The following is an 18,928-nucleotide window of genomic DNA, read 5'->3' on the forward strand; positions in this document are numbered from 1 at the left end:
GTCCTCCCCTGTCACAACTCCTCTGGAAACAAGAGTGCGCACCAGAAACGATGGAGTCAAATGCACTTTTAGGAGATAAAGTGAGTGACAGCAATGTTTTTGTCGCAGTTTAAAGCTCACTGTGTGCTAAACATGATCAGCAGGAGCTTTTTTGCAAGGCTCTTCTGCTGTTTTTGCACAGTCTAAATATTCCTGCTATACTCTCCCTGTTGCTGCTAAGCAGAGGGCGGGCACAGAGATGGTGGATTCAGTTGGTCTTTCAGGCAGGAAAGGGAGGAGTGACAGCAATGTGTGTTGCAGAGTTGCAAAGCTCGCTGTGCGCTGAAGATGATCAGTGGGAACTTTCAGGACTGTCTCTTCTGCTGTTTCAGCTGAGTGCAAACGTAAGTGCTATATTCTGCTACTGCTCACAAGGAGCAAGCACAGGAGATGTAGGATTCAATTGGACTTTCAGGTAGGAAAGTGAGAGGTGACAGCAATATGTGTTTCAGAGTTGCGAATCACAATGTGTGCTGAAGATGCCCAGCAGTAGTTTCCATGCTGGCCCTTCGGCTGTGAAATTAGAATCCAAGCGCTCGTCCTCCCCTGTCACAACTGCTCTCGAAGCGAGAGAGCGCACCAGAAACGTTGGCTTGAAATGCACTTTTAGGAGATAAAGTGAGGAGTGACAGCAATGTGTGTTTCAGAGTTGCAAAGCTCACTGTGCGCTGAAGATGATCTGCAAGGACTTTCCCTCCCTGCCCTTCGGAACTGGGAGCGGATTCCAAGCGCTCGTGCTCACCTGCCTCTGCTGCTCTTGAAACGAGAGTGGAGACCAGAAACGCTGGATTCAAATGCACTTTTAGGAGCTACAATGAGGAGTGACAACAGTGTGTGTGTCACAGTTGTAAAGCTCAGTGTGTTGAAGAAGCACAAGAGCAGCCTTCAGGCCTGTCTCTTCCACTGCCTTACAGATTGCAGACATTCCTGCTCACTCTGCTGCTCAGCAGAGTGCTGGCAACGGAGTTCTTGGATTGAAATGGTCTTTTAGGAGAAAGAGTGAAGAGTGACAGCAATGTTTGTGTCACAGTTTAAAGCTCACTGTGTGCTAAACATGATCAGGAGGAGCTTTTTTGCAAGGCTCTTCTGCTGTTTTAGCCCAGTCTAAACATTCCTTCTCTCTGTTGCTGCTCAGCAGAGAGTGGGCACAGAGATGTTGGAATCAATTGGTCTTCCAGGCAGGAAAAGGAGTTACAGCAATGTGTGTTGCAGAATGGCAAAGCTCACTGTGTGTTGAAGATGCCCTGCAGGAGTTTCCCTGCTGGCCCTTCGTCTGTGGGATTAGAGTCCAAGCGCTGCTCCTCCCCTGTCACAACTCCTCTCGAAACGTGAGAGCGCACCAGAAACTTTGGATTCAAATGCACTTTTAGGAGATAAAGTGAGGAGTGACAGCAATGTTTGTGTCACAGTTTAAAGCTCACTGTGTGCAAAACATGATCAAGCAGGAGATTTTTTGCAAGGCTCTTCTGCTGTTTTAGCCCAGGCTAAACATTCCTGCTCTACTCTCTCTGTTGCTGCTCAGCAGAGAGCGGGCACAGAGGTGTTGGAATCAATTGGTCTTTCAGGCAGGAAAAGAAGAGACAGCAATGTGTGTTGCAGAGTTGCAAAGCTCACTGTGTGCTGAAGATGATCAGTGGGAACTTTCTGGACTGTCTCTTCTGCTGTTTCAGCAGAGTCCAAACGTAAGTGCTATATTCTGCTACTGCTCACAAAGAGCAAGCACAGGAGATGTATTATTCAATTGGACTTTCAGGTAGGAAAGTGAGAGGTGACAGCAATATGTGTTTCAGAGTTGTGAATCTCAATGTGTGCTGAAGATGCCCAGCAGTAGTTTCCATGCTGGCCCTTCGGCTGTGAAATTAGAATCCAAGCGCTCGTCCTCCCCTGTCACAACTGCTCTCGAAGCGAGAGAGCGCACCAGAAACGTTGGCTTGAAATGCACTTTTAGGAGATAAAGTGAGGAGTGACAGCAATGTGTGTTTCAGAGTTGCAAAGCTCACTGTGCGCTGAAGATAATCTGCAAGGACTTTCCCTCCCTGCCCTTCGGAACTGGGAGCGGATTCCAAGCGCTCGTGCTCACCTGCCTCTGCTGCACTGGAAACGAGAGTGGAGACCAGAAACGCTGGATTCAAATGCACTTTTAGGAGCTACAATGAGGAGTGACAACAGTGTGTGTGTCAAAGTTGTAAAGCTCAGTGTGTTGAAGAAGCACAAGAGCAGCCTTCAGGCCTGTCTCTTCCACTGCCTTACAGATTGCAGACATTCCTGCTCACTCTGCTGCTCAGAAGAGTGCTGGCAACGGAGTTCTCGGATTGAAATGGTCTTTTAGGAGAAAGAGTGAAGAGTGACAGCAATGTTTGTGTCACAGTTTAAAGCTCACTGTGTGCTAAACATGATCAGGAGGAGCTTTTTTGCAAGGCTCTTCTGCTGTTTTAGCCCAGTCTAAACATTCCTGCTCTACTCTCTCTGTTGCTGCTCAGCAGAGAGTGGGCACAGAGATGTTGGAATCAATAGGTCTTCCAGGCAGGAAAAGGAGGAGTTACAGCAATGTGTTTTGCAGAGTTGCAAAGCTCACTGTGTGCTGAAGATGCCCTGCAGGAGTTTCCCTGCTGGCCCTTCGTCTGTGGGATTAGAGTCCAAGCGCTGCTCCTCCCCTGTCACAACTCCTCTCCAAACGAGAGTGCGTACCAGAAACTTTGGATTCAAATGCACTTTTAGGAGATAAAGTGAGGAGTGACAGCAATGTTTGTGTCACAGTTTAAAGCTCACTGTGTGCAAAACATGATCAAGCAGGAGATTTTTTTCAAGGCTCTTCTGCTGTTTTAGGCAGGTCTAAAAATTCCTGCTCTACTCTCTCTGTTGCTGCTCAGCAGAGAGCGGGCACAGAGATGGTGGATTCAGCTGGTCTTTCAGGCAAAAAGGGAGGAGTGACAGCAATGTGTGTTGCAGAGTTGCAAAGCTCGCTGTGCGCTGAAGATGATCAGTGGGAACTTTCTGGACTGTCTCTTCTGCTCTTTTAGCATTGGCTAAAGGTTCCTGCTCTACTCTCTCTGCTTCTGCCCAGCAGAGAAAGGGCACAGAGATTTTGGATTCAATTGGACTTTGAGGTAGGAAAGTGCGGAGCGAGAGCAATATATGTGTCACAGTTGCAAAGCTGACTGCGTGCTGAAGATGCCCTGCCGGAGCTTTCACTCCGGGCTCTTCGGCTGTGGGAGCAGAGGCCAAGAGATCGTGTTCACCTGTCACTGCTGCTGTTCAAACGAGAGAGGGCGGGAGAGACCATGGATTCAAACGGATTATTAGGAGATGAAGTGAGGAGTGACAGCAATGTGTGTTTCAGAGTTGCAAAGCTCACTGTGCGCTGAAGATGATCTGCAAGGACTTTCCCTCCCTGCCCTTCGGAACTGGGAGCGGATTCCAAGCGCTCGTGCTCACCTACCTCTGCTGCTCTTGAAACGAGAGTGGAGACCAGAAACGCTGGATTCAAATGTGTTGGAGTCGCGGGAGACAAGCCTCATGCTCTCATGGTCATCAAGCCTCGTTTATTTAGCAAGACACATCCACTTTTATAGCTTGCAGGGTTAGTTACATTGTCTGATAAGATACAGCAAAATCATTGGTCAGCCTGTGTCGATGCAGGGGTCTCCAGGTAACTGTGACCACTTCTTGTTTCAACATGTCTCGACATGTCCCAACTTGCCCAAGCAAGACCATTGTGCTATTCCAGCAAGATACCCTTGCTCTTATCTCAGCAAGATGCATATCCTGTTTCTTAAGCAAATCAGGGTAAACATTAACCACGAGATTGCTGTGCCCTGGGGGCCTACATTTCCACCAGCTGCACGGTATCATGCCCTTTGTTACTTAGCCATTCAGTTGTTAAGCTCTCTACACTTCCCCTGTTTTCTTTAACAGCAAGCATAGCCATTTTATGATTAAAAGCGTTCGATATCATTTTTTGTAAACACTGCATAATACACGGCAAAAGCAATACTGCTAATAATATTACAACCACCACCAAAACAATTTTTTCTATTAGGGTAACAAGCCAGGCCTATTTGAGGAAACATTTACTGTGTTATGTGGAAGCCCAAAAGGGTCCTTCCAAGAGTCAAAGTGAAAACAATATTGTGCAGGCGCAGAACCAAGCAGGTGAAATTCTTGGATTTCAGAGACATTTTTTCTTATATTGAGCTGAAAGGTAAAATTGGCTGGGACGCCTATCAAACAGGTTCTAAAGGGGTCAGAAGCTTTAGCAAGAGCAAGGCATAAACTACTTTGGTTAACTTTTTCAGCCCAAGTGACCCACATGTTTTTTCGTTCCTCTATTTTGTTTAGAGTGTCCCAAGCTCCTGTGTTGAGGCCGGAAACGGCGACAAGCACGATCCCAATCTTCAGGTTTAACTTGCCACAAAAGCGGAATACCCACATCTTTACCGCACTTAATCTCTAGAGGCACTGTGGCTAGTGTGGTTTGAATCTGGGAGAGAATCTCCTGAACCCGATATTTCAAATATCGTTGTTCCAGATCTTCCCGATTCTCGACTAATAGATACGTTAAGGGTAGATTTATGGGAGGAGTTATACCTGCCTCTGCCAGCAGTGCTCTATAAGGATTGTAATTATGATGGGGATTCCAGGTACAGTTTACACAAGCACCATGTGCCTGTAATTGGCTTTGGGACACCCAAACCTTTTGGTGACAATTTCCACACTTAATTTTGATCCAAGCCCTATGATAATCTTGTAAACACTCTAAACAATAACGAGTAGGAGACAAAATCCGATCAAATGTTCTCATAAGTTCCCAAAACAAATGGAGTTCTGCCTCTTCTTGAGTCGAATAGGAAAAGCGAATCCCAAAATGTCTTTCAAGTGGTTCCAGCAACGGACGAAGGATCAGCTGCAGACGATGACGACGACGGAGTTCTGGGCTGTCCATTCGATTGAGCAGCTCGAGTCCAGCGAGCAGGGATCCACTTGGGTCCAAACACCAGGGGCCTGACAGTCGCGACGAATGTGGCCTAATTTTCCGCATCGAAAACACTTCATTCGGGTGGCTGGAGCTGCTGGGCGAGTCTGCGCAACTGCCGCCTGAAGAGGTGCAAGGGCTGCCAAAACTTGGCTTTGAACTTTAGACTGGGCGTTAAGGCCTTCACCAATTTTGTTAAGGGCTTCCACTACAAAAATTTGACTGCTTAAGGGGAGAGTATTTGCTTTATCTAAGAGGTCTTGAATTACCCAGTTGCCAGGAGCAGTAGCGATAAGGGAGCGTGTGACTTGATTACCATTTTGTATAACACACTGCTTTAGGAGTGCGTCCTGCATGTGCTCCGCAACACCAGCTTTAGAAAGGGCTTGCATCAATTTGTCAATGAATGACCCAAGGGGTTCCTCTCGGCCTTGTTTAATGTTCATATACATAGGGGGCCCCCCCGGCTCCCGAATTTTGTCCATTGCCCTTTTTGCCACCCGCATGACCTCTCTTAATTTTTCTACTCCTATACCAGCCTGGGCATCTGTTCGAGTATAATCACCGTTTCCTAGTAATTCATTCATTGTAATTCCAAAAAGGGGGTCTCCTTGGGCACGAGGTAATGCTACTGAAGCAGCCGCTTCCTCCCCCCATCTTGCATCAAATGTAAGTTTCTGATGAGGGGTATAAATTAAACGAGCGATACCCTTGATGTCTACAGGCAGGAGAATCATTGAATTAAATAAGTAATCAAGCATCTGCTTGGCCGGTTCACTAGTAACCCCGAATTGAGAGACTGTAGCTCGGAGTTGTGCCAATATTTTCCAATCCATTTGAGTGATATCTACCCTATGACCGCCGCCTGGTCGAGGGTGGAAAATAACAGGAAAGGCCATAGAAGTAGCAACATGGTCTTGTGCCGCGTCGGCAAGGACCCTGTCTCCGTTTTCGACTCCGTGGCGTGCCAGAGCAGCCCAAACTTCCCGTCTCTGACTTGCCATAGCCTCCGCGAGGTCCGAAAGGGCTCCGGGGAACGGCTCCGTGGCATTAGGAGACAAAGGAAGGGAGTTTGGAGGAGACTCAGATGGTCCGTTTTCCATAATAGAGGCAGACGGGGGAGAGGGAAGAGGGGGAGGAGGGGGGGGGGGGGTATCCGAGGGGGGAGGGGGGGGGGGGGGGGGTATCTCGACTGTCGAAACGGTCGGCGGATTAGGGGCAGAAGGATCATAGTGACGATTTTGATTTTGTGCCAGACGGGCACTTTCGGCCGCACGTTTCTCTGCCTGTACCATCAAGAGTTCGTTATGTATCAAGCGCCATAATTTGGATAATTTTTTAGCAATTTTATCATCGTCTATCGTAAGGTCCCATAATTTATCGCCGTAGCGGCGCCATTCCGATAATTGGTGAATAGAGTGGGGGTCACTAAAAATACCGAGGGACCGAGCATGGGAAAGAAGGGCAGGGAGGTCCTTATCAAAATCTAAGCCTTTTACCCCCCGACGACGGAGGAAGGCAGTAAAAAGATCATACGCCGCTTGCCTGTCCATATTTACCGGATCCGTTGCACCCTCCAGGCGTCGGCAGCGCGTAGCAGCAGAGCCTGCCGATGCAGCACTCTGGGCCAAAGCAGGAGACGAGCAGCCCACCGATGTAGCACTCCCGTTCTGCAGAAGCCGTCTTTAAATCGAGACCTGCACCCAACGCAACTCCTTCAGGCAAAGGGAAGTGTCCCTGTTGGGGCGCCAGTTGTTGGAGTCGCGGGAGACAAGCCTCAAGCTCTCATGGTCAGCAAGTCTCGTTTATTTAGCAAGATGTTGTTGGAGTCGCGGGAGACAAGCCTCATGCTCTCATGGTCAGCAAGCCTCGTTTATTTAGCTAGACACATCCACTTTTATAGCTTGCAGGGTTAGTTACATTGTCTGATAAGATACAGCAAAATCATTGGTCAGCCTGTGTCGATGCAGGGGTCTCCAGGTAACTGTGACCACTTCTTGTTTCAACATGTCTCGACATGTCCCAACTTGCCCAAGCAAGACCATTGTGCTATTCCAGCAAGATACCCTTGCTCTTATCTCAGCAAGATGCATATCCTGTTTCTTAAGCAAATCAGGGTAAACATTAACCACGAGATTGCTGTGCCCTGGGGGCCTACATTTCCACCAGCTGCACGGTATCATGCCCTTTGTTACTTAGCCATTCAGTTGTTAAGCTCTCTACACAAATGCACTTTTAGGAGCTACAATGAGGAGTGACAACAGTGTGTGTGTCAAAGTTGTAAAGCTCAGTGTGTGGAAGAAGCACAAGAGCAGCCTTCAGCCTGTCTCTTCCACTGCCTTACAGATTGCAGACATTCCTGCTCACTTTGCTGCTCAGCAGAGTGCTGGCAACGGAGTTCTCGGATTGAAATGGTCTTTTAGGAGAAAGAGTGAAGAGTGACAGCAATGTTTGTGTCACAGTTTAAAGCTCACTGTGTGCTAAACATGATCAGGAGGAGCTTTTTTGCAAGGCTCTTCTGCTGTTTTAGCCCAGTCTAAACATTCCTTCTCTCTGTTGCTGCTCAGCAGAGAGTGGGCACAGAGATGTTGGAATCAATTGGTCTTCCAGGCAGGAAAAGAAGTTACAGCAATGTGTGTTGCAGAATTGCAAAGCTCACTGTGTGTTGAAGATGCCCTGCAGGAGTTTCCCTGCTGGCCCTTCGTCTGTGGGATTAGAGTCCAAGCGCTGCTCCTCCCCTGTCACAACTCCTCTCGAAACGTGAGAGCGCACCAGAAACTTTGGATTCAAATGCACTTTTATTAGATAAAGTGAGGAGTGACAGCAATGTTTGTGTCACAGTTTAAAGCTCACTGTGTGCAAAACATGATCAAGCAGGAGATTTTTTGCAAGGCTCTTCTGCTGTTTTAGCCCAGGCTACACATTCCTGCTCTACTCTCTCTTTTGCTGCTCAGCAGAGAGCGGGCACAGAGATGTTGGAATCAATTGGTCTTTCAGGCAGGAAAAGAAGTGACAGCAATGTGTGTTGCAGAGTTGCAAAGCTCGCTGTTCGCTGAAGATGATCAGTGGGAACTTTCTGGACTGTCTCTTCTGCTGTTTCTTCAGAGTCCAAACGTAAGTGCTATATTCTGCTACTGCTCACAAAGAGCAAGCACAGGAGATGTAGGATTCAATTGGACTTCGAGGTAGGAAAGTGAGAGGTGACAGCTATTTGTGTTTCAGAGTTGCAAAGCTCACTGGGTGCTGAAGATGCCCTGCAAGAGTTTCCATGCTGGCAATTCGTCTGTGAAATTAGAGTCCAAACACTCGTCCTCCCCTGTGACATCTGCTCTCGAAACGAGAGAGCGCACCATAAAATTTGGATTCAAATGCACTTTAAGGAGATAAAGTGAGGAGTGACAGCAATGTTTGTGTCACAGTTTAAAGCTCACTGAGTGCAAAACATGATCAAGCAGGAGATTTTTTGCAAGGCTCTTCTGCTGTTTTAGCCCAGTCCAAACATTCCTGCTCTGCTCTCTCTGTTGTTGCTCAGCAGAGAGCGGGCACAGAGATGGTGGATTCAGTTGGTCTTTCAGGCAGGAAAGGGGGGAGTGACAGCTATGTGTGTTGCAGAGTTGCAAAGCTCACTGTGTGCTGAAGATGATCAGTGGGAACTTTCTGGACTGTCTCTTCTGCTGTTTCAGCAGAGTCCAAACGTAAGTGCTATATTCTGCTACTGCTCACAAAGAGCAAGCACAGGAGATGTATTATTCAATTGGACTTTCAGGTAGGAAAGTGAGAGGTGACAGCAATATGTGTTTCAGAGTTGCGAATCACAATGTGTGCTGAAGATGCCCAGCAGTAGTTTCCATGCTGGCCCTTCGGCTGTGAAATTTGAATCCAAGCGCTCGTCCACCCCTGTCACAACTGCTCTCGAAGCGAGAGAGCGCACCAGAAACGTTGGCTTGAAATGCACTTTTAGGAGATAAAGTGAGGAGTGACAGCAATGTGTGTTTCAGAGTTGCAAAGCTCACTGTGCGCTGAAGATGATCTGCAAGGACTTTCCCTCCCTGCCCTTCGGAACTGGGAGCGGATTCCAAGCGCTCGTGCTCACCTGCCTCTGCTGCACTGGAAACGAGAGTGGAGACCAGAAACGCTGGATTCAAATGCACTTTTAGGAGCTACAATGAGGAGTGACAACAGTGTGTGTGTCAAAGTTGTAAAGCTCAGTGTGTTGAAGAAGCACAAGAGCAGCCTTCAGGCCTGTCTCTTCCACTGCCTTACAGATTGCAGACATTCCTGCTCACTCTGCTGCTCAGCAGAGTGCTGGCAACGGAGTTCTTGGATTGAAATGGTCTTTTAGGAGAAAGAGTGAAGAGTGACAGCAATGTTTGTGTCACAGTTTAAAGCTCACTGTGTGCTAAACATGATCAGGAGGAGCTTTTTTGCAAGGCTCTTCTGCTGTTTCAGCCCAGTCTAAACATTCCTGCTCTACTCTCTCTGATGCTGCTCAGCAGAGAGTGGGCACAGAGATGTTGGAATCAATAGGTCTTCCAGGCAGGAAAAGGAGGAGTTACAGCAATGTGTTTTGCAGAGTTGCAAAGCTCACTGTGTGCTGAAGATGCCCTGCAGGAGTTTCCCTGCTGGCCCTTCGTCTGTGGGATTAGAGTCCAAGCGCTGCTCCTCCCCTGTCACAACTCCTCTCGAAACGAGAGAGCGCACCAGAAACTTTGGATTCAAATGCACTTTTAGGAGATAAAGTGAGGAGTGACAGCAATGTTTGTGTCACAGTTTAAAGCTCACTGTGTGCAAAACATGATCAAGCAGGAGATTTTTTTCAAGGCTCTTCTGCTGTTTTAGGCAGGTCTAAAAATTCCTGCTCTACTATCTCTGTTGCTGCTCAGCAGAGAGCGGGCACACAGATGGTGGATTCAGCTGGTCTTTCAGGCAAAAAGGGAGGAGTGACAGCAATGTGTATTGCAGAATTGCAAAGCTCGCTGTGCGCTGAAGATGATCAGTGGGAACTTTCTGGACTGTCTCTTCTGCTCTTTTAGCATTGGCTAAAGGTTCCTGCTCTACTCTGCTTCTGCCCAGCAGAGAAAGGGCACAGAGTTTTGGATTCAATTGGACTTTGAGGTAGGAAAGTGCGGAGCGAGAGCAATATATGTGTCACAGTTGCAAAGCTGACTGCGTGCTGAAGATGCCCTGCCGGAGCTTTCACTCCGGGCTCTTCGGCTGTGGGAGCAGAGGCCAAGAGATCGTGTTCACCTGTCACTGCTGCTGTTCAAACGAGAGAGGGCGGGAGAGACCATGGATTCAAACGGATTATTAGGAGATGAAGTGAGGAGTGACAGCAATGTGTGTTTCAGACTTGCAAAGCTCACTGTGCGCTGAAGATGATCTGCAAGGACTTTCCCTCCCTGCCCTTCGGAACTGGGAGCGGATTCCAAGCGCTCGTGCTCACCTACCTCTGCTGCTCTTAAAACGAGAGTGGAGACCAGAAACGCTGGATTCAAATGCACTTTTAGGAGCTACAATGAGGAGTGACAACAGTGTGTGTGTCAAAGTTGTAAAGCTCAGTGTGTTGAAGAAGCACAAGAGCAGCCTTCAGCCTGTCTCTTCCACTGCCTTACAGATTGCAGACATTCCTGCTCACTCGGCTGCTCAGCAGAGTGCTGGCAACGGAGTTCTTGGATTGAAATGGTCTTTTAGGAGAAAGAGTGAAGAGTGACAGCAATGTTTGTGTCACAGTTTAAAGCTCACTGTGTGCTAAACATGATCAGGAGGAGCTTTTTTGCAAGGCTCTTCTGCTGTTTTAGCCCAGTCTAAACATTCCTGCTCTACTCTCTCTGATGCTGCTCAGCAGAGAGTGGGCACAGAGATGTTGGAATCAATTGGTCTTCCAGGCAGGAGAAGGAGGAGTGACAGCAATGTGTGTTGCAGAGTTGCAAAGCTCGCTGTGCGCTGAAGATGATCAGTGGGAACTTTCTGGACTGTCTCTTCTGCTCTTTTAGCATTGGCTAAAGGTTCCTGCTCTACTCTGCTTCTGCCCAGCAGAGAAAGGGCACAGAGATTTTGGATTCAATTGGACTTTGAGGTAGGAAAGTGCGGAGCGAGAGCAATATATGTGTCACAGTTGCAAAGCTGACTGCGTGCTGAAGATGCCCTGCCGGAGCTTTCACTCCGGGCTCTTCGGCTGTGGGAGCAGAGGCCAAGAGATCGTGTTCACCTGTCACTGCTGCTGTTCAAACGAGAGAGGGCGGGAGAGACCATGGATTCAAACGGATTATTAGGAGATGAAGTGAGGAGTGACAGCAATGTGTGTTTCAGACTTGCAAAGCTCACTGTGCGCTGAAGATGATCTGCAAGGACTTTCCCTCCCTGCCCTTCGGAACTGGGAGCGGATTCCAAGCGCTCGTGCTCACCTGCCTCTGCTGCACTGGAAACGAGAGTGGAGACCAGAAACGCTGGATTCAAATGCACTTTTAGGAGCTACAATGAGGAGTGACAACAGTGTGTGTGTCAAAGTTGTAAAGCTCAGTGTGTTGAAGAAGCACAAGAGCAGCCTTCAGCCTGTCTCTTCCACTGCCTTACAGATTGCAGACATTCCTGCTCACTCTGCTGCTCAGCAGAGTGCTGGCAACGGAGTTCTTGGATTGAAATGGTCTTTTAGGAGAAAGAGTGAAGAGTGACAGCAATGTTTGTGTCACAGTTTAAAGCTCACTGTGTGCTAAACATGATCAGGAGGAGCTTTTTTGCAAGGCTCTTCTGCTGTTTTAGCCCAGTCAAAACATTCCTGCTCTACTCTCTCTGATGCTGCTCAGCAGAGAGTGGGCACAGAGATGTTGGAATCAATTGGTCTTCCAGGCAGGAGAAGGAGGAGTTACAGCAATGTGTTTTGCAGAGTTGCAAAGCTCACTGTGTGCTGAAGATGCCCTGCAGGAGTTTCCCTGCTGGCCCTTCGTCTGTGGTATTAGAGTCCAAGCGCTGCTCCTCCCCTGTCACAACTCCTCTCGAAACGAGAGAGCGCACAAGAAACTTTGGATTCAAATGCACTTTTAGGAGATAAAGTGAGGAGTGACAGCAATGTTTGTGTCACAGTTTAAAGCTCACTGTGTGCAAAACATGATCAAGCAGGAGATTTTTTGCAAGGCTCTTCTGCTGTTTTAGCCCAGGCTAAACATTCCTGCTCTACTCTCTCTGTTGCTGCTCAGCAGAGAGCGGGCACAGAGGTGTTGGAATCAATTGGTCTTTCAGGCAAAAAGGGAGGAGTGACAGCAATGTGTGTTGCAGAGTTGCAAAGCTCGCTGTGCGCTGAAGATGATCAGTGGGAACTTTCTGGACTGTCTCTTCTGCTCTCTTAGCATTGGCTAAAGGTTCCTGCTCTACTCTGCTTCTGCCCAGCAGAGAAAGGGCACAGAGATTTTGGATTCAATTGGACTTTGAGGTAGGAAAGTGCAGAGCGAGAGCAATATATGTGTCACAGTTGCAAAGCTGACTGCGTGCTGAAGATGCCCTGCCGGAGCTTTCACTCCGGGCTCTTCGGCTGTGGGAGCAGAGGCCAAGAGATCGTGTTCACCTGTCACTGCTGCTGTTCAAACGAGAGAGGGCGGGAGAGACCATGGATTCAAACGGATTATTAGGAGATGAAGTGAGGAGTGACAGCAATGTGTGTTTCAGACTTGCAAAGCTCACTGTGCGCTGAAGATGATCTGCAAGGACTTTCCCTCCCTGCCCTTCGGAACTGGGAGCGGATTCCAAGCGCTCGTGCTCACCTGCCTCTGCTGCTCTTGAAACGAGAGTGGAGACCAGAAACGCTGGATTCAAATGCACTTTTAGGAGCTACAATGAGGAGTGACAACAGTGTGTGTGTCACAGTTGTAAAGCTCAGTGTGTTGAAGAAGCACAAGAGCAGCCTTCAGGCCTGTCTCTTCCACTGCCTTACAGATTGCAGACATTCCTGCTCACTCTGCTGCTCAGCAGAGTGCTGGCAACGGAGTTCTTGGATTGAAATGGTCTTTTAGGAGAAAGAGTGAAGAGTGACAGCAATGTTTGTGTCACAGTTTAAAGCTCACTGTGTGCTAAACATGATCAGGAGGAGCTTTTTTGCAAGGCTCTTCTGCTGTTTTAGCCCAGTCTAAACATTCCTTCTCTCTGTTGCTGCTCAGCAGAGAGTGGGCACAGAGATGTTGGAATCAATTGGTCTTCCAGGCAGGAAAAGGAGGAGTTACAGCAATGTGTGTTGCAGAATTGCAAAGCTCACTGTGTGCTGAAGATGCCCTGCAGGAGTTTCCCTGCTGGCCCTTCGTCTGTGGTATTAGAGTCCAAGCGCTGCTCCTCCCCTGTCACAACTCCTCTCCAAACGAGAGAGCGCACCAGAAACTTTGGATTCAAATGCACTTTTAGGAGATAAAGTGAGGAGTGACAGCAATGTTTGTGTCACAGTTTAAAGCTCACTGTGTGCAAAACATGATCAAGCAGGAGATTTTTTTCAAGGCTCTTCTGCTGTTTTAGGCAGGTCTAAAAATTCCTGCTCTACTATCTCTGTTGCTGCTCAGCAGAGAGCGGGCACAGAGATGGTGGATTCAGCTGGTCTTTCAGGCAAAAAGGGAGGAGTGACAGCAATGTGTGTTGCAGAGTTGCAAAGCTCGCTGTGCGCTGAAGATGATCAGTGGGAACTTTCTGGACTGTCTCTTCTGCTCTTTTAGCATTGGCTAAAGGTTCCTGCTCTACTCTGCTTCTGCCCAGCAGAGAAAGGGCACAGAGATTTTGGATTCAATTGGACTTTGAGGTAGGAAAGTGCGGAGCGAGAGCAATATATGTGTCACAGTTGCAAAGCTGACTGCGTGCTGAAGATGCCCTGCCGGAGCTTTCACTCCGGGCTCTTCGGCTGTGGGAGCAGAGGCCAAGAGATCGTGTTCACCTGTCACTGCTGCTGTTCAAACGAGAGAGGGCGGGAGAGACCATGGATTCAAACGGATTATTAGGAGATGAAGTGAGGAGTGACAGCAATGTGTGTTTCAGACTTGCAAAGCTCACTGTGCGCTGAAGATGATCTGCAAGGACTTTCCCTCCCTGCCCTTCGGAACTGGGAGCGGATTCCAAGCGCTCGTGCTCACCTTCCTCTGCTGCTCTTGAAACGAGAGTGGAGACCAGAAACGCTGGATTCAAATGCACTTTTAGGAGCTACAATGAGGAGTGACAACAGTGTGTGTGTCACAGTTGTAAAGCTCAGTGTGTTGAAGAAGCACAAGAGCAGCCTTCAGGCCTGTCTCTTCCACTGCCTTACAGATTGCAGACATTCCTGCTCACTCTGCTGCTCAGCAGAGTGCTGGCAACGGAGTTCTTGGATTGAAATGGTCTTTTAGGAGAAAGAGTGAAGAGTGACAGCAATGTTTGTGTCACAGTTTAAAGCTCACTGTGTGCTAAACATGATCAGGAGGAGCTTTTTTGCAAGGCTCTTCTGCTGTTTTAGCCCAGTCTAAACATTCCTTCTCTCTGTTGCTGCTCAGCAGAGAGTGGGCACAGAGATGTTGGAATCAATTGGTCTTCCAGGCAGGAAAAGGAGGAGTTACAGCAATGTGTGTTGCAGAATTGCAAAGCTCACTGTGTGCTGAAGATGCCCTGCAGGAGTTTCCCTGCTGGCCCTTCGTCTGTGGTATTAGAGTCCAAGCGCTGCTCCTCCCCTGTCACAACTCCTCTCCAAACGAGAGAGCGCACCAGAAACTTTGGATTCAAATGCACTTTTAGGAGATAAAGTGAGGAGTGACAGCAATGTTTGTGTCACAGTTTAAAGCTCACTGTGTGCAAAACATGATCAAGCAGGAGATTTTTTTCAAGGCTCTTCTGCTGTTTTAGGCAGGTCTAAAAATTCCTGCTCTACTCTCTCTGTTGCTGCTCAGCAGAGAGCGGGCACAGAGATGGTGGATTCAGCTGGTCTTTCAGGCAAAAAGGGAGGAGTGACAGCAATGTGTGTTGCAGAGTTGCAAAGCTCGCTGTGCGCTGAAGATGATCAGTGGGAACTTTCTGGACTGTCTCTTCTGCTCTTTTAGCATTGGCTAAAGGTTCCTGCTCTACTCTGCTTCTGCCCAGCAGAGAAAGGGCACAGAGATTTTGGATTCAATTGGACTTTGAGGTAGGAAAGTGCGGAGCGAGAGCAATATATGTGTCACAGTTGCAAAGCTGACTGCGTGCTGAAGATGCCCTGCCGGAGCTTTCACTCCGGGCTCTTCGGCTGTGGGAGCAGAGGCCAAGAGATCGTGTTCACCTGTCACTGCTGCTGTTCAAACGAGAGAGGGCGGGAGAGACCATGGATTCAAACGGATTATTAGGAGATGAAGTGAGGAGTGACAGCAATGTGTGTTTCAGAGTTGCAAAGCTCACTGTGCGCTGAAGATGATCTGCAAGGACTTTCCCTCCCTGCCCTTCGGAACTGGGAGCGGATTCCAAGCGCTCGTGATCACCTGCCTCTGCTGCTCTTGAAACGAGAGTGGAGACCAGAAACGCTGGATTCAAATGCACTTTTAGGAGCTACAATGAGGAGTGACAACAGTGTGTGTGTCACAGTTGTAAAGCTCAGTGTGTTGAAGAAGCACAAGAGCAGCCTTCAGGCCTGTCTCTTCCACTGCCTTACAGATTGCAGACATTCCTGCTCACTCTGATGCTCAGCAGAGTGCTGGCAACGGAGTTCTTGGATTGAAATGGTCTTTTAGGAGAAAGAGTGAAGAGTGACAGCAATGTTTGTGTCACAGTTTAAAGCTCACTGTGTGCTAAACATGATCAGGAGGAGCTTTTTTGCAAGGCTCTTCTGCTGTTTTAGCCCAGTCTAAACATTCCTGCTCTACTCTCTCTGTTGCTGCTCAGCAGAGAGTGGGCACAGAGATGTTGGAATCAATTGGTCTTCCAGGCAGGAGAAGGAGGAGTTACAGCAATGTGTTTTGCAGAGTTGCAAAGCTCACTGTGTGCTGAAGATGCCCTGCAGGCGTTTCCCTGCTGGCCCTTTGTCTGTGGGATTAGAGTCCAAGCGCTGCTCCTCCCCTGTCACAACTCCTCTCCAAACGAGAGTGCGTACCAGAAACTTTGGATTCAAATGCACTTTTAGGAGATAAAGTGAGGAGTGACAGCAATGTTTGTGTCACAGTTTAAAGCTCACTGTGTGCAAAACATGATCAAGCAGGAGATTTTTTTCAAGGCTCTTCTGCTGTTTTAGGCAGGTCTAAAAATTCCTGCTCTACTCTCTCTGTTGCTGCTCAGCAGAGAGCGGGCACAGAGATGGTGGATTCAGCTGGTCTTTCAGGCAAAAAGGGAGGAGTGACAGCAATGTGTGTTGCAGAGTTGCAAAGCTCGCTGTGCGCTGAAGATGATCAGTGGGAACTTTCTGGACTGTCTCTTCTGCTTTTTTAGCATTGGCTAAAGGTTCCTGCTCTACTCTGCTTCTGCCCAGCAGAGAAAGGGCACAGAGATTTTGGATTCAATTGGACTTTGAGGTAGGAAAGTGCGGAGCGAGAGCAATATATGTGTCACAGTTGCAAAGCTGACTGCGTGCTGAAGATGCCCTGCCGGAGCTTTCACTCCGGGCTCTTCGGCTGTGGGAGCAGAGGCCAAGAGATCGTGTTCACCTGTCACTGCTGCTGTTCAAACGAGAGAGGGCGGGAGAGACCATGGATTCAAACGGATTATTAGGAGATGAAGTGAGGAGTGACAGCAATGTGTGTTTCAGAGTTGCAAAGCTCACTGTGCGCTGAAGATGATCTGCAAGGGCTTTCCCTCCCTGCCCTTCGGAACTGGGAGCGGATTCCAAGCGCTCGTGCTCACCTTCCTCTGCTGCTCTTGAAACGAGAGGGGAGACCAGAAACGCTGGATTCAAATGCACTTTTAGGAGCTACAATGAGGAGTGACAACAGTGTGTGTGTCACAGTTGTAAAGCTCAGTGTGTTGAAGAAGCACAAGAGCAGCCTTCAGGCCTGTCTCTTCCACTGCCTTACAGATTGCAGACATTCCTGCTCACTCTGCTGCTCAGCAGAGTGCTGGCAACGGAGTTCTTGGATTGAAATGGTCTTTTAGGAGAAAGAGTGAAGAGTGACAGCAATGTTTGTGTCACAGTTTAAAGCTCACTGTGTGCTAAACATGATCAGGAGGAACTTTTTTGCAAGGCTCTTCTGCTGTTTTAGCCCAGTCTAAACATTCCTGCTCTACTCTCTCTGTTGCTGCTCAGCAGAGAGTGGGCACAGAGATGTTGGAATCAATTGGTCTTCCAGGCAGGAGAAGGAGGAGTTACAGCAATGTGTTTTGCAGAGTTGCAAAGCTCACTGTGTGCTGGCCCTTCGTCTGTGTTATTAGAGTCCAAGCGCTGCTCCTCCCCTGTCACAACTCCTCTCGAAACGAGAGAGCGCACAAGAAACTTTGGATTCAAATGCACTTTTAGGAGATAAAGTGAGGAGTGACAGCAATGTTTGTGTCACAGTTTAAAGCTCACTGTGTGCAAAACATGATCAAGCAGGAGATTTTTTTCAAGGCTCTTCTGCTGTTTTAGGCAGGTCTAAAAATTCCTGCTCTACTCTCTCTGTTGCTGCTCAGCAGAGAGCGGGCACAGAGATGGTGGATTCAGCTGGTCTTTCAGGCAAAAAGGGAGGAGTGACAGCAATGTGTGTTGCAGAGTTGCAAAGCTCGCTGTGCGCTGAAGATGATCAGTGGGAACTTTCTGGACTGTCTCTTCTGCTCTTTTAGCATTGGCTAAAGGTTCCTGCTCTACTCTGCTTCTGCCCAGCAGAGAAAGGGCACAGAGATTTTGGATTCAATTGGACTTTGAGGTAGGAAAGTGCGGAGCGAGAGCAATATATGTGTCACAGTTGCAAAGCTGACTGCGTGCTGAAGATGCCCTGCCGGAGCTTTCACTCCGGGCTCTTCGGCTGTGGGAGCAGAGGCCAAGAGATCGTGTTCACCTGTCACTGCTGCTGTTCAAACGAGAGAGGGCGGGAGAGACCATGGATTCAAACGGATTATTAGGAGATGAAGTGAGGAGTGACAGCAATGTGTGTTTCAGAGTTGCAAAGCTCACTGTGCGCTGAAGATGATCTGCAAGGACTTTCCCTCCCTGCCCTTCGGAACTGGGAGCGGATTCCAAGCGCTCGTGATCACCTGCCTCTGCTGCTCTTGAAACGAGAGTGGAGACCAGAAACGCTGGATTCAAATGCACTTTTAGGAGCTACAATGAGGAGTGACAACAGTGTGTGTGTCACAGTTGTAAAGCTCAGTGTGTTGAAGAAGCACAAGAGCAGCCTTCAGGCCTGTCTCTTCCACTGCCTTACAGATTGCAGACATTCCTGCTCACTCTGCTGCTCAGCAGAGTGCTGGCAACGGAGTTCTTGGATTGAAATGGTCTTTTAGGAGAAAGAGTGAAGAGTGACAGCAATGTTTGTGTCACAGTTTAAAGCTCACTGTGTGCTAAACATGATCAGGAGGAGCTTTTTTGCAAGGCTCTTCTGCTGTTTTAGCCCAGTCTAAACATTCCTGCTCTACTCTCTCTGTTGCTGCTCAGCAGAGAGTGGGCACAGAGATGTTGGAATCAATTGGTCTTCCAGGCAGGAGAAGGAGGAGTTACAGCAATGTGTTTTGCAGAGTTGCAAAGCTCACTGTGTGCTGAAGATGCCCTGCAGGCGTTTCCCTGCTGGCCCTTCGTCTGTGGGATTAGAGTCCAAGCGCTGCTCCTCCCCTGTCACAACTCCTCTCGAAACGAGAGAGCGCACCAGAAACTTTGGATTCAAATGCACTTTTAGGAGATAAAGTGAGGAGTGACAGCAATGTTTGTGTCACAGTTTAAAGCTCACTGTGTGCAAAACATGATCAAGCAGGAGATTTTTTTCAAGGCTCTTCTGCTGTTTTAGGCAGGTCTAAAAATTCCTGCTCTACTCTCTCTGTTGCTGCTCAGCAGAGAGCGGG

Source organism: Lathamus discolor, chromosome W (assembly GCF_037157495.1).
Source record: "Lathamus discolor isolate bLatDis1 chromosome W, bLatDis1.hap1, whole genome shotgun sequence".
Lineage (NCBI taxonomy): Eukaryota > Metazoa > Chordata > Aves > Psittaciformes > Psittacidae > Lathamus > Lathamus discolor.